Source organism: Tachyglossus aculeatus, chromosome 9, assembly GCF_015852505.1.
Source record: "Tachyglossus aculeatus isolate mTacAcu1 chromosome 9, mTacAcu1.pri, whole genome shotgun sequence".
NCBI classification, from domain to species: domain Eukaryota; kingdom Metazoa; phylum Chordata; class Mammalia; order Monotremata; family Tachyglossidae; genus Tachyglossus; species Tachyglossus aculeatus.
The window spans coordinates 34946021-34958056 of NC_052074.1; the positions used below are offsets into that span (position 1 = coordinate 34946021).

Genomic DNA, 12036 nt, shown 5'->3' on the forward strand with positions numbered 1-12036 from the left:
GAGCAGCAGGGGAGCGGAGGGTGCGGGCTGAGCTGTAGAAGGAGAGAAGGGAGGGGAGGTAGTACGGGGCGAGGTGATGGACAGCCTTGAAGCCGAGGGTGAGGGGTTTCTGCCTGATGCAGATTGATTGGTAGCCACTGGAGATTTTTGAGATGTCTCAAAAATCAGTCTCATAGATCTGGGAATCAGAGGATCTGGGTTCTAAGTGGGGCTACACCACCTGCCTGCTGGGTGACCTTGGGCAAGTCACTTAACTTCTCTGGGCCTCAGTTTCCTCACCTGTAAATTGAAGATTAAATACATTCTCCCCACTCAGACTGGGAGCCCCATGTCCAACATGGACCGTGTCCAGCCTGATTAGCTCGTATCTCATCATCTAATAATAATTATGGCATTTATTAAGCACTTCCATGTGCCAAGCACTGTCCTACACACTGGGGTAGATACAAGGTAATCAGGTTGTTCCAGGTGGGGCTCACAGTCTTAATCCCCATTTTACAGACGGTGTAACGGAGGCACAGAGAAGTTAAGTGACTTGCCCAAGGACACACAGCAGACAAGTGACAGAGCTGGGATTAAAGCCCACGTCCTCTGACTCCCAAGCCCGTGCTCTTGCCACTAGGCCATGCTGCTGGCCATCGAGTCGTTTCCAATCCATAGCGACTGGACATATTTTCTCCAGGACGTCTTATCTTCGCTCTTCTGTAGTTATTCTGGTATATATATATATATAAATCCATAGTGCTTTCTTGGTAAAAAAAAAAAAAAAAAAATACAGAAGTGGTTTACCATTGCCGCCTTCTGCACAGTAAAAAAAGTCTCTGCTGTTTGTCTCTGCTCAATATTTTGATCACTTATCATCCATCTTTGACTCTTCCCATGCCACCGCTGCCCAGCAAAGGTGAATTAATTCATTCAATCGTATTTCCTGAGTGCTTACTGTGTGCAGAGCACTGTACTAAGCGCTTGGGAAGTACAAATCGACTACATATAGAGACAGTCCCTACCTGTTTACATATAGAGACAGTCCCTACCCAACAACAGGCTCACCGTCTAGAATCAGTTCTGTCTGACACTTTGGCTTAGACCTTCCCACTGAGCGCTCTGCACACAGTTAAGTGCCCAATATATACGACCGAATGAATGAATTATGCGTAACCCTGGCAAGAGACTCTCTTTCGGTGGCATAGCTCTAAGCTTCACCCGTGCCACGATAATGCGCAGAATCATGGGAGTGATCTCGCAGCTACTCCAGGGCTTATTGAAGTGTTTGGCACAGAGTAAGCACAGACTGTAAGCTCCTTGAGGGCAGGGATCATGTCCAGCAATTCTATTGCACTGTATTCTCCTAAGACTTTAGTTCAGGGCTCTACATGTAGTAAGAGCTCAATAAACGCCAATGATTGCTGCATTAAATACCACAATTATTACTTCCTTGTCTAGAGTTTCATCACCGGTGAGTATGCTGCCTAGGCAACAGAACTGTGAGATAGTCTTTAGCTCTACACTGCCAATATAGAGTTTTGGTTGTGCAAGGGGCTTTCCTAGTGCAGGCTGATACACCCATCTGGATTTCTTTAGATTAACAGGCTGTAAAGTCTGGCTGATTCCATCAAGCAGTTTACAATGATTTGCCTGTCTTCATGGATGCATGCCTCCAGGGTACAAAATCCTTCTCTATCCTATTATGCCTTTTAGGCAGAACAACATCGAAATCATTCAACAGGGATGAAACTTTCAAAAGGTTCCTGAGCAGTCTATTTCAGTATTCATGAATAAATACTTTAACTTTTTAACTATTTTCATGGTTTTAGAAGTATTCTTGCTGGACAGTGAAAGAACTGAACAATGATCATTGGCAATAAAAATCGTTTTAATGCTCATTTTGGCAGATAACTTTTCGATAATGGCTTCCTCCAACTTAGCTAAATTACAAAATCAATCCAATGAAAAGCATAGCTAACACCCCAAAGTGCACACTGAGATGATATGGGAGAATTGTCCCCACAAAGCAGATAATTACATACCTGTGGATTTAAATATTTGCACAGGATTTTTTTAGAAGTGATTCACAGCAACTTACCAGTTTGACTCCTAGGAGCACTTAACCTACAGCATGAGGGTAGCAAGGACCGGCTAATTAAACAACAACCACAAACAACTTCAATAACTTCCTGAGGTACAACAGCACTAACTTCTCCAGGGCCTAAGCTCCCAGTCTGCTTTGGTCATCTGTTTGTTCCTGGGAGAATGAAAGGGGAGGGTCATTCCTGCTCCCCATCATGCTCCCTATCCTGCTTAACCACAAGCCTAAAAGCTTTCTATTTTATTCCAATTGGGTTTAGGTACATTTCCCTTCCTCAAATACACTGGGCTTAAGAGTAATCTGGAAAAAGACAAGGAGTGGAGGGATAGTGAAGACGGGGGAGAGGGTTGGGGGAGAGGAGGCAGACACAGACCGGCTAGAGAGCTGTCTGGAAGGACAAAATGGAAGGGGAGTAAGCCCAAATGCTTGTAGGTAAGTGAATATTTTGGAAAGTACTGCTTAGCAGACTACATCCAACTTGGTTTGAGAAAGTGTTCAGGGCTCCCTGTTAGCGCTGAGCATACCAAAGCTTCTAAATTCAAAACAGTGGTTAGCAGAAGAGCTTTGGGCTTCATAACACTAAAAACTTTTTTTTAAAAGCAATTCCCTTTCACCTCATCCCAAAAACATAATAATAGCTATTCCATTCTCATAATTGAAAATTATGATCAAATAAACTTTAGTGTCAGGAAGTTTGCCTTCAAAAATTGTTTCTGTTTAAATTTACAAATTATAGCCAAAATTGATTCACAGCAAAGTTTGGATAGATATAGATAAACAGAAACTAACAATAACTTTAACACTCTTTCAACATATATCTAACCATTTTTCAAATACACTTATTTCTGTCATAAGGCATGTCTTCTCACCACTCATTTTGGCAAGAATGTTGCTAGGGAGCTAGAGAACACCCGTCCAACAATTCAACCCTGTTTGGACATGGCATGTCATGCTGTTGGGAGAAATGGCTTATGCCAATGCATGCTGTGTCAGAATGGGAACTACACAGAAAGTTTTCCTTATAAGGGGTCTTGCAACCACTGTGTTATAGCAGAACCTGGTGTACACCATTACTGTATTTCAAAATGATAAACACAGGTGTCCCTCACTAACCACTTTTGAGACTCTGTTCTTAATATTCTGTACATCATTTTGGCTACCATAATACCTGAAGTCTTCATTTTCAGGTGAACTACGACAAGTGGCCCCTGCGTTTAGAAACATCCACCATTTTCGCTTTACACCACCTTGGGTTTCGACTGCACAACACAGGCCTCCATCATGGCACTAGCTCCAAGGAGATAGAGAGAATTTAAAGTGGACAGGGGTAGGAGGTGGAGTTGGGAAAGTGGAGCAGGAGTGGGGGGAAACAGATGAAGTAAAATTGGCTCTCTGACTCAATATACATGCATCAGTGTAGCTAATTAGTATTCATCATCTACAACTGAATACATAATTCTGTGTAATTTGGGCAATATTAGGATACCTAGCCTTGGTTTGGGAACTAATTTTTATAATCATCGATAATTAAGCATTTATACCTGTTTGCCCTCAAACTGCGAGTCTTACGAGGGACAGAAATCATGTCCAACCTGATTACTTGAATCTGCCACAACAGTCGGCACGTACTCAATGCTGAAATACTACAATTATTATTTTTAACCTTGTTCCTATGGAAAAATTTGTTCCCAGGTATTTATCGACATGAGACAGTTTTCAGGAGCCAATTGCTCCGTAAGTCCACAGGTTTCCTAGACAGCTTTGCGCAGGCTCCATTTTCCACGCCACACAAGGTGACTTCGACTTCTCCACGGTCAGGCTTGTCACGCCTGACACTCCCATCTAACCACGCATCATGCCATAAAGATCCAGTCACAGTGCTCTGGATTCTCCCTATTTCATTGGCCTCAATGCCGAAAAAAAAGTGAGTAAGCAGTCTAAAGAAGGCAAAGAAAGTGCAGCCCTAAGAAATAAAAACAGAGTTGACTTGTCTATAAGAGGGGAGCAATTACTTTGGTCAGAGGACCACTTATGAACCTTAAAGCACACTGATGTCAGCAAAAGTCCTCCTGGCCATGAGTGGGAATGACAGAAAGGGTTTAAAAATGACAAAAGTGTTGCCACATTCAATCAATGGCATCTGTGCCTCAGATGGAAACAATCAGCAACTCTCCCCATCCCCTCACCCCCAACTCCTGAGAGCCCCATGAACGGTACTTTGGTACAAGTGAGCCTGCTGCCAGAACCTTAAGAAAAGTGGGGCTCCCCAGTATTACTGAAGCCACATTGTCCCAACTCAAACCTGTCCTAACCCAAAACTCTTTGTTCCCCCAAGAACGGTTTAGTCAGCCTTTGGGATTTTCAAGCGCTTTATTCGTGAAGGTGATAAAAGAAAGCTATATACTGAGATCTTGTAGACTGTGGAGTGAGACGGTCCTAAAACACTCCAGTTTATTCTCATGTTTTCCAAAGCCTTCCTAAAAAGCCTCCTCCTCCAGGAGTAATCCCCACCTAAATTCTGCCTTATTAGTTGTAGTATTTCATTGGCCATTCAAGGCACACATGTGTATGCCTGTGAATCCCATTTATTTTTTGTGCCCTCTTTAGTTTCTCAGTTGTAGCTACGCCTTCACTCTCGTTCCTACTGCGTTTTCACAGTTTTGATAGGTGTCTCCCCACCCCCATTATACTGTATAAAGTTCCTTCAGGGAAGGGTCATGTCTTCAACCTCCACTGTACGCTTCCAAGTGCTAAGCTGAGTTCTGCAATTAACTCTACATGCCCATCTCCTCCGTTAGCCTGCAAGCTCCTTGTGAGCAAGGATCAGGTGTTTTACTTTTGTGGTACTTTCCCAAGTACCGTGCTTGGAATTCAGGCACTTACACACCACTGATCGGTTGTGCTCACAGTGGACACTACCATGGACAATAATATTTCAAAGCAATAGAATACTAGTTTTAAGTTTCAGCAATGGTGATATTTTGCCATGAAATTATTTTGGCATTTAGAAGATCTGAGTTCTACACATTTTTTTTTAATCCTTCATGATTCCTTCTCAGACTCTTTTCTTCTTTGGGGGTGTGGTGTTTGCCCTTCCTTTCTACAACCAAAGAAATTTCCTAAATTATAATCAGATTATTTTACGGTACTTGTTAAGCACTTACTATTTGTCAAGCACTGCTCTAAGTACCGGGGTACATAAAAGTTAATCAGGTAGGACACAGTCCCTGTCCCTCATGGGGCGCACAGTCCCCAAGTATGTTAGGTAAGTGTAGCACAAGTATTCAAGAGAAGGCAGCAAGGATATCATCATGTCCTGGACTTCTCTGAAAGACACAAGTCCTCTTTTTATACTAAAATGACATGCTCTAGGATTTATAAGGGAGGGGGATGGATCGTGCTATGCATAACTTGTGGCGACTCCTGCTGCGGAGTTTTGACCTTTGAACTAGCCCTTTTCTCCACACCAACTGAAGTTGATATAACAAAACCCTTGCCAGGGAACACATGGCAGGCACTGCACTGACAACAGAATATCTAAAGCTCCTGATAAGCCCCAGTCATACCCCCTTTGGGGGCCGCATAGCTGGAGCAGACAATGGCTTTAGGTCCCTTTGGTTAAAGAAGTTTGAGAAATCACTGCTCCCGTTCTAAAGAAACACGGGATATTGGTAGACAAGTGATTCATGAACTCACGCTTCGCAGTTAATCAGAAACAAGATACTTTAACAGCATTGAGAGCAACCTTAGCCTTTTCAATGGAAAAGTGAAGGATTATTTTAACTATTTAAAAGGGAAAATGAAGAAAAACTGAAGGCAAAGCTCATCTGCCCAATTCTATATGTTACAATGTGAAGCTGCCAGAAGAAAAATAAATAACGATCTGATTGAAAATACATTCTCACATGGTTGACAGAAACACTAATAATATAAAACACAGTAGGCGGTGGAAGGAAGGAGCCTTGGGACAGGCCTGGGTAACAGAGATGAGACCATCACAAGAGCACTCTGCAAATGCAAAAGTAGGAAGAGGTCAAAGGGAAAACAGTCAAAACGGAGTGATCTTGAAAGAGTAAAAATTACTGCCTCAATCCAGAAAGGGGGAAAAAAAAAAATCAAGAAGTGATGTACTGGAACACCTTTGACTGCAAGAAATAGATCTACATTTAGACTTCACATTTACTAGTTTAGATATGTCTAATTTTTACAATTCAAAAAAGCCTTCTTCCAATCTACTGATCAAAGGCCATTACAAAAAAAGCTTGATCCCATCAAAATCTAGACTATGCTATGGTGCTTCCAAACTTCCTTCACCCTTGTGGGGACCAAAAGTAGGTTTATGCCACCATCAGAATAGAATGCTGCTACCCTAGAAATAGGAAGCAAGAAAGGAAGCTGGCAACAGAACCCTTAAGGGCATTCAAGGCACACTACAGAACAATGGGCCAGGCCGGGCACTGAGAATACACAAGAGTCCTGGCCTTTTACTAGTTTATCCTATTATGCCGCATACCACACATATTGTCGTGTTCTAGCTGATGTTGTAATAGTATGCGACACTTCACATTGGTTTTATATGGTGCCTCTTCCTAGTACTTTTAGCACTACATACGTTGCCATGCTGTTCATGAAAAAGCCTAAACTGTAAAAACTCTAATACTGTAGAAGAAAAAGAGGTCATCTCTTAAGATCAAATGTTTAGGGAACTTGCATACATATTCTTCATCACTGCACGCCTGCACACAAAAAATCCACAAGAATGGTTCAAAAATAAAACTCCGAGAAGACAAACAGCCTAGTTTAAAAAGTGAAAGGCACTGAAAATCTGGGAGAAACTGGCCAGAATGTAGTTCCCACCTGTATATATGTATATATGGTTGTACATATTTATTACTCTGTTTATTTATTTATTTATTTATTTTACTTGTACATTTCTATCCTACTTATTTTATTTTGTTGGTATGTTTGGTTCTGTTCTCTGTCTCCCCCTTTTAGACTGTGAGCCCACTATCGGGTAGGGACTGTCTCTATGTGATGCCAATTTGTACTTCCCAAGCGCTTAGTACAGTGCTCTGCACATAGTAAGCGCTCAATAAATACGATTGATTGATTGATTGATTGATCAATCTGCTGCTATGCAGTAGGCTAGTCCTTACCTCTGCTTTTTCAATATCAGTACATGTTGAAAGGTCACATCTTTCAAAAAAATCAGATTTCCCAACTCTGACGAAAAGGGCATTGTTCTCTTATTCTTAGCAAAATTAAGTGCATGAGTGACCTTGTTTACTTCCACGTCAAGGCCTTTAGTAAATGAGAGTCCCGTAAACCCGAGATTCAATAGCCAAAGCTAATGCTTTGGAAGTACTACGTCCTCGGCAAACGCTCCCCCTGCTTCAAACCGAAACAGTCGGATTAACAGCGATTACGACCCGGAGAAACAGGGTAATCTACAACAGCCATCCCGACCCCGTCGGGGCCTAAAAAGCTGACTTTTCCCGAAACGCTAACATGTGGAATCGAAAACGTATCCCCATCGCGACCCCGGGGTAACCGGGGCCACCAAACGTTTTTCTTTGTTTTCCTTTCCTTGGCCGGTTTTCGGAACGAGGCAGTGCCACCAAAAACAACAACAAAAAAAAGTGGCTCTTGGGGCGAAAAGGCCGGTGGCAAACCCGAACCGGGCCCCTTCCCCCCGAGACCCTTTGTACACCCTTATTACTCGATTTATTTTATTAATGACGTGCGGATATCTATACTTCTATTTATCTACTGATGCCTACTTGTTTTGTTGTCAGTCTCCCCGTTGTAGACTGTGCGCCCGTTGTGGGGTAGGGCCCGTCTCTAGCTGGTGCCCAACTGTACTTTTCCAAGCGCTTGGTACAGTGCTCTGCACACAGTAAGCGCTCAATAAATAGGTGTGACTGACTGAATAACCCCCGACCCCCACTCACACACACACACACCCACTGTGTCTTTCTTTCTCTCGTGCGGCTACCTATACTTCTATTTGTCTACTGATGCCTGTCTACTTGTTTTGTTGTGTGTCTCCCCATTGTAGACTGTGACCCGTTGTGGGGTAGGGCCCGTCTCTAGCTGGTGCCCAACTGTACTTTTCCAAGCGCTTGGTACAGTGCTCTGCACACAGTACGCGCTCAATAAATAGGACTGACTGACGACACCCACTCACGCACACACCCACTGTGTCTTCCTCTCGTGCGGATATCTATACTTCTACTTATCTACTGATGCCTGTCTACTTGTTTTGTTGTCAGTCTCCCCGTCGTAGACACTTTTCCAAGCGCTTGGTACAGTGCTCTGCACACAGTAAGCGCTCAATAAATAGGACTGACTGAATAACCCCCGACACCCACTCACACACACACCCACTGTGTCTTTCTCTCGTGCGGATATCTATACTTCTATTTACCTACTGATGCCTACTTGTTTTGTTGTCAGTCTCCCCGTTGTAGACTGTGAGCCCGTTGTGGGGTAGGGCCCGTCTCTAGCTGGTGCCCAACTGTACTTTTCCAAGCGCTTGGTACAGTGCTCTACACACAGTAAGCGCTCAATAAATAGGACTGACTGACGACACCCACTCACGCACACACCCACTGTGTCTTCCTCTCGTGCGGATATCTATACTTCTATTTACCTACTGATGCCTGTCTCCTTGTTTTGTTGTCAGTCTCCCCGTCGTAGACACTTTTCCAAGCGCTTGGTACAGTGCTCCGCACACAGTCAGCGTTCAATAAATAGGTCTGACTGACTGAACAACCCCCGACACCCACTCACACACACACCCACTGTGTCTTTCGTGCGGCTACCTATACTTCTATTTACCCACTGATGCCTACTTGTTTTGTTGTGTGTCTCCCCGTTGTAGACTGTGCGCCCGTTGAGGGGCAGGGCCCGTCTCTAGCTGGTGCCCAACTGTACTTTACCAAGCGCTTGGCACAGTGCTCTGCACACAGTAAGCGCTCAATAAATAGGTCTGACTGACTGAATGGCCCCCACTGTGTCTTTCTTTCTCTCTCTCTCTGCCTCAGAGGCTTCCCTCACGGTAGGCCGGCTCTCCCCCCCACCCCGACTTTTCGGGGTCCCCCGGCCGACCGGGAGGAGTGGGCGCAAGGGGAGTCTATGTTGCCAACTTGTACACTTCCCAAGCGCTTAGTACAGTGCTCTGCACGCAGTAGGCGCTCAATAAATACGATTGATTGACGGATTGGGTCACGGCGGCCCCTTCCCTCACGGCCCCTCATTGTGCGAACGAGCCGGGGGGGGGGGGGGGGGCGCGACAGCGCGCACGCGCGTGCCCGGGCACGGGGGGGGGGGGGTGCGCGCGCAGGCTTTAGAAGGCGACGACGACGCCGGCCCCGCGAGCCGCCCCCCCCCCCCCCCCCACACCAGGCCTCCGGACCATCGCCGTGAGGAGGGAAGGGAGCCGGGCGGGACACTTACGGGGCTCCCGCGGCTGGTCGGCCTCCCCTGAGGAGACGGAAGGCTGGAGAAGCGGCGGCGTGGGCTCGGGGCGTCGTCGTCGTCGTCGTCTCCTCTTCCTCTTCCTTCTCCTCCCTCCCCCCCACCCCCCCGACCCCTCCTCCGAACCGCCGAGGAACCGAGTGGGAGACACACAGACGCTCACAACAACATGGCCGCCGCCGCCTCCTCCTCCTCCCACCCCGCCCCCCGCCGCGCCGCGCGCGGTGCGCCCTGGGAAACTGGGGGAGGGGCGAGGAGCAGCAGGAAACGCGGCCCCTCCTCAGCCCGCTCCCGCCCCGAAGGACGGGCGGGCGTGCGCGTGACCGCCAGGGCGTGCGCGTGCGCGCCTGCCTCCCCCCCCCCGCCCCCGCCGCTCCTCCGTTCTCGAACGGGATTGGCTGAGGTCGCCCGGGTGGGCGGGGGCGCCGAGCGGAGGGAACAAAGCGCGAGCGAACGTTCCATTTTGGAACGCCGCCGCCGCCCCTCCCCCCACCCACCCCCGGCCCGGGAGCGCGCGTGCGCGCGGCCTCGGCGCTTCCCTCAGCGTGCGCGCGCCCGCGGGCTTTGTTCCCCTCACGCCATTCCTGCCCCTCCGACTGAAAACAAATGTCAGGCAAATGTCGCCCAATGGGACCATTTTCATAGCAGTCATCATCATCCATCGTATTTATTGAGCGCTTACTGTGTGCAGAGCGCTGTACTAAGCGCTTGGGAAGTACAGATTGGCAACACATAGAGACAGGCCCTACCCAACAGTGGGCTCACGGTCTAAAAGGGGGAGACAGAACAAAACCAAACGTACTAACAAAATAAAATAAATTGAATAGATGTGTACAAGTAAAATAAGTAAATAAATAGAGTAATAAATATGTACAAACATATATACATATATCCAGGTGCTGTGGGGAAGGGAAGGAGTCGAAACTTGCTACCCATTCTCCCAAATCCGGAAAGCGTCGTGTGCCTACTGGGGAATCATTTGCTTGGGAAATGCATATCATCATCATCAATCGTATTTATTGAGCGCTTACTATGTGCAGAGCGCTGGACTAAGCGCTTGGGAAGTCCAAGTTGGCAACATAGAGAGACAGGCCCTACCCAACAGTGGGCTCACGGTCTAAAAGGGGGAGACAGAGAACAAAATCAAACATACTAACAAAATAAAATAAATAGAATAGTTGTGTACAAGTAAAATAAATAAATAGAGTGATAAATATGTACGAACATATATACATATATACAGGTGCTGTGGGGAAGGGAAGGAGTCGAAACTTGCTGCCCATTCTCCCAAATCCGGAAAGCGTCGTGTGCCTACTGGGGAATCATTTGCTTGGGAAATGTATATCATCATCATCAATCATATTTATTGAGCGATTACTATGTGCAGAGCACTGGACTAAGCGCTTGGGAAGTACATCATCATCATCATCAATCGTATTTATTGAGCGCTTACTATGTGCAGAGCACTGTACTGAGCACTTGGGAAGTACAAATTGGCAACACATAGAGACAGTCCCTACCCAACAGTGGGCTCACAGTCTAAAAGGGGGAGACAGAGAACAAAACCAAACATACTAACAAAATAAAATAAATAGAATAGATATGTACAAATAAAATAAATAAATAAATAAAGAGTAAAAAATATGTACAAACATATATACATATATACAGGTGCTGTGGGGAAGGGAAGGAGGTAAGATGCGGGGGATGGAGAGGGCGACGAGGGGGAATTGACTATTGAATTGACTATTCAGTCAATGCATTCAATCTTATTTATTGAGCACTTACTGCGTGCGGAGCACTGTACCAAGCGCTTGGGAAGGTACGAGAGAAGCAGCGCGGCCTAGGGGCAAGAGCCCGGGCTTGGGAATCAGAGGTTGTGGGTTCTAATCTCCTGTGTGACCTTGGGCAAGTCCCTTCACTTCTCTGTGCCTCAGTTACCTCATCTGTAAAATGGAGATTGAGACTGTAAGCCCCACGTGGGACAACCTGATTACCTGGTATCTGCCCCAGCTCTTAGAACAGTGCTTGGCGCATAGTAAGCACTTAACAAATGCCATGATCATACAATGCAACAATAAGCAGACACACTCCCTGCCCACAATGAATTCAAGGGTTTAAGTGCCCCGCGGGCGCTGGGGGTGAGGAAGGATGTGAACGAGGGAGATTAGAATTGAATTAGAGATGTAATTTCAGAAGGACTTGGTCAGGTATAAACGAAAAGGAGTTCTAGACACGGGGGAGAGGAAGGCCCAGTGAATGAGTAAGCTTCAGGGGGAATGATGACGTTTGTTAGGGATGATGTTCATCCTACTTTGGGAATTGTGTTTTTAGAGAAGCAGCATGGCGTAGTGGAGAGAGCCTGGGTGTCAGACGGTCGTGGGTTCTAATCCAGGCACTGCCACTTGTCTGCTGTGTGACCTTGGGCAAGTCACTTCACTTCTCTGTGCCTCAGTTATCTGATCTGTAAA

The 12036-nt window shown here is 46.2% G+C and overlaps 1 protein-coding gene across 6 annotated transcripts in view; it reads right to left on the reverse strand.

Moving 5' to 3' along the window:
- The window catches only part of PUM2 (pumilio RNA binding family member 2), a 128968-nt gene extending 119331 nt beyond the window's left edge, over window positions 1-9637 (reverse strand). For all 6 annotated transcript variants that reach the window (XM_038751695.1, XM_038751693.1, XM_038751697.1 and 3 more), the window contains exon 1: window positions 9545-9637. The gene's annotated coding sequence lies outside the window, so the exon portion shown is untranslated. The remainder of the gene's footprint in view (window positions 1-9544) is intronic.
- Window positions 9638-12036: the final 2399 nt, after the last annotated feature.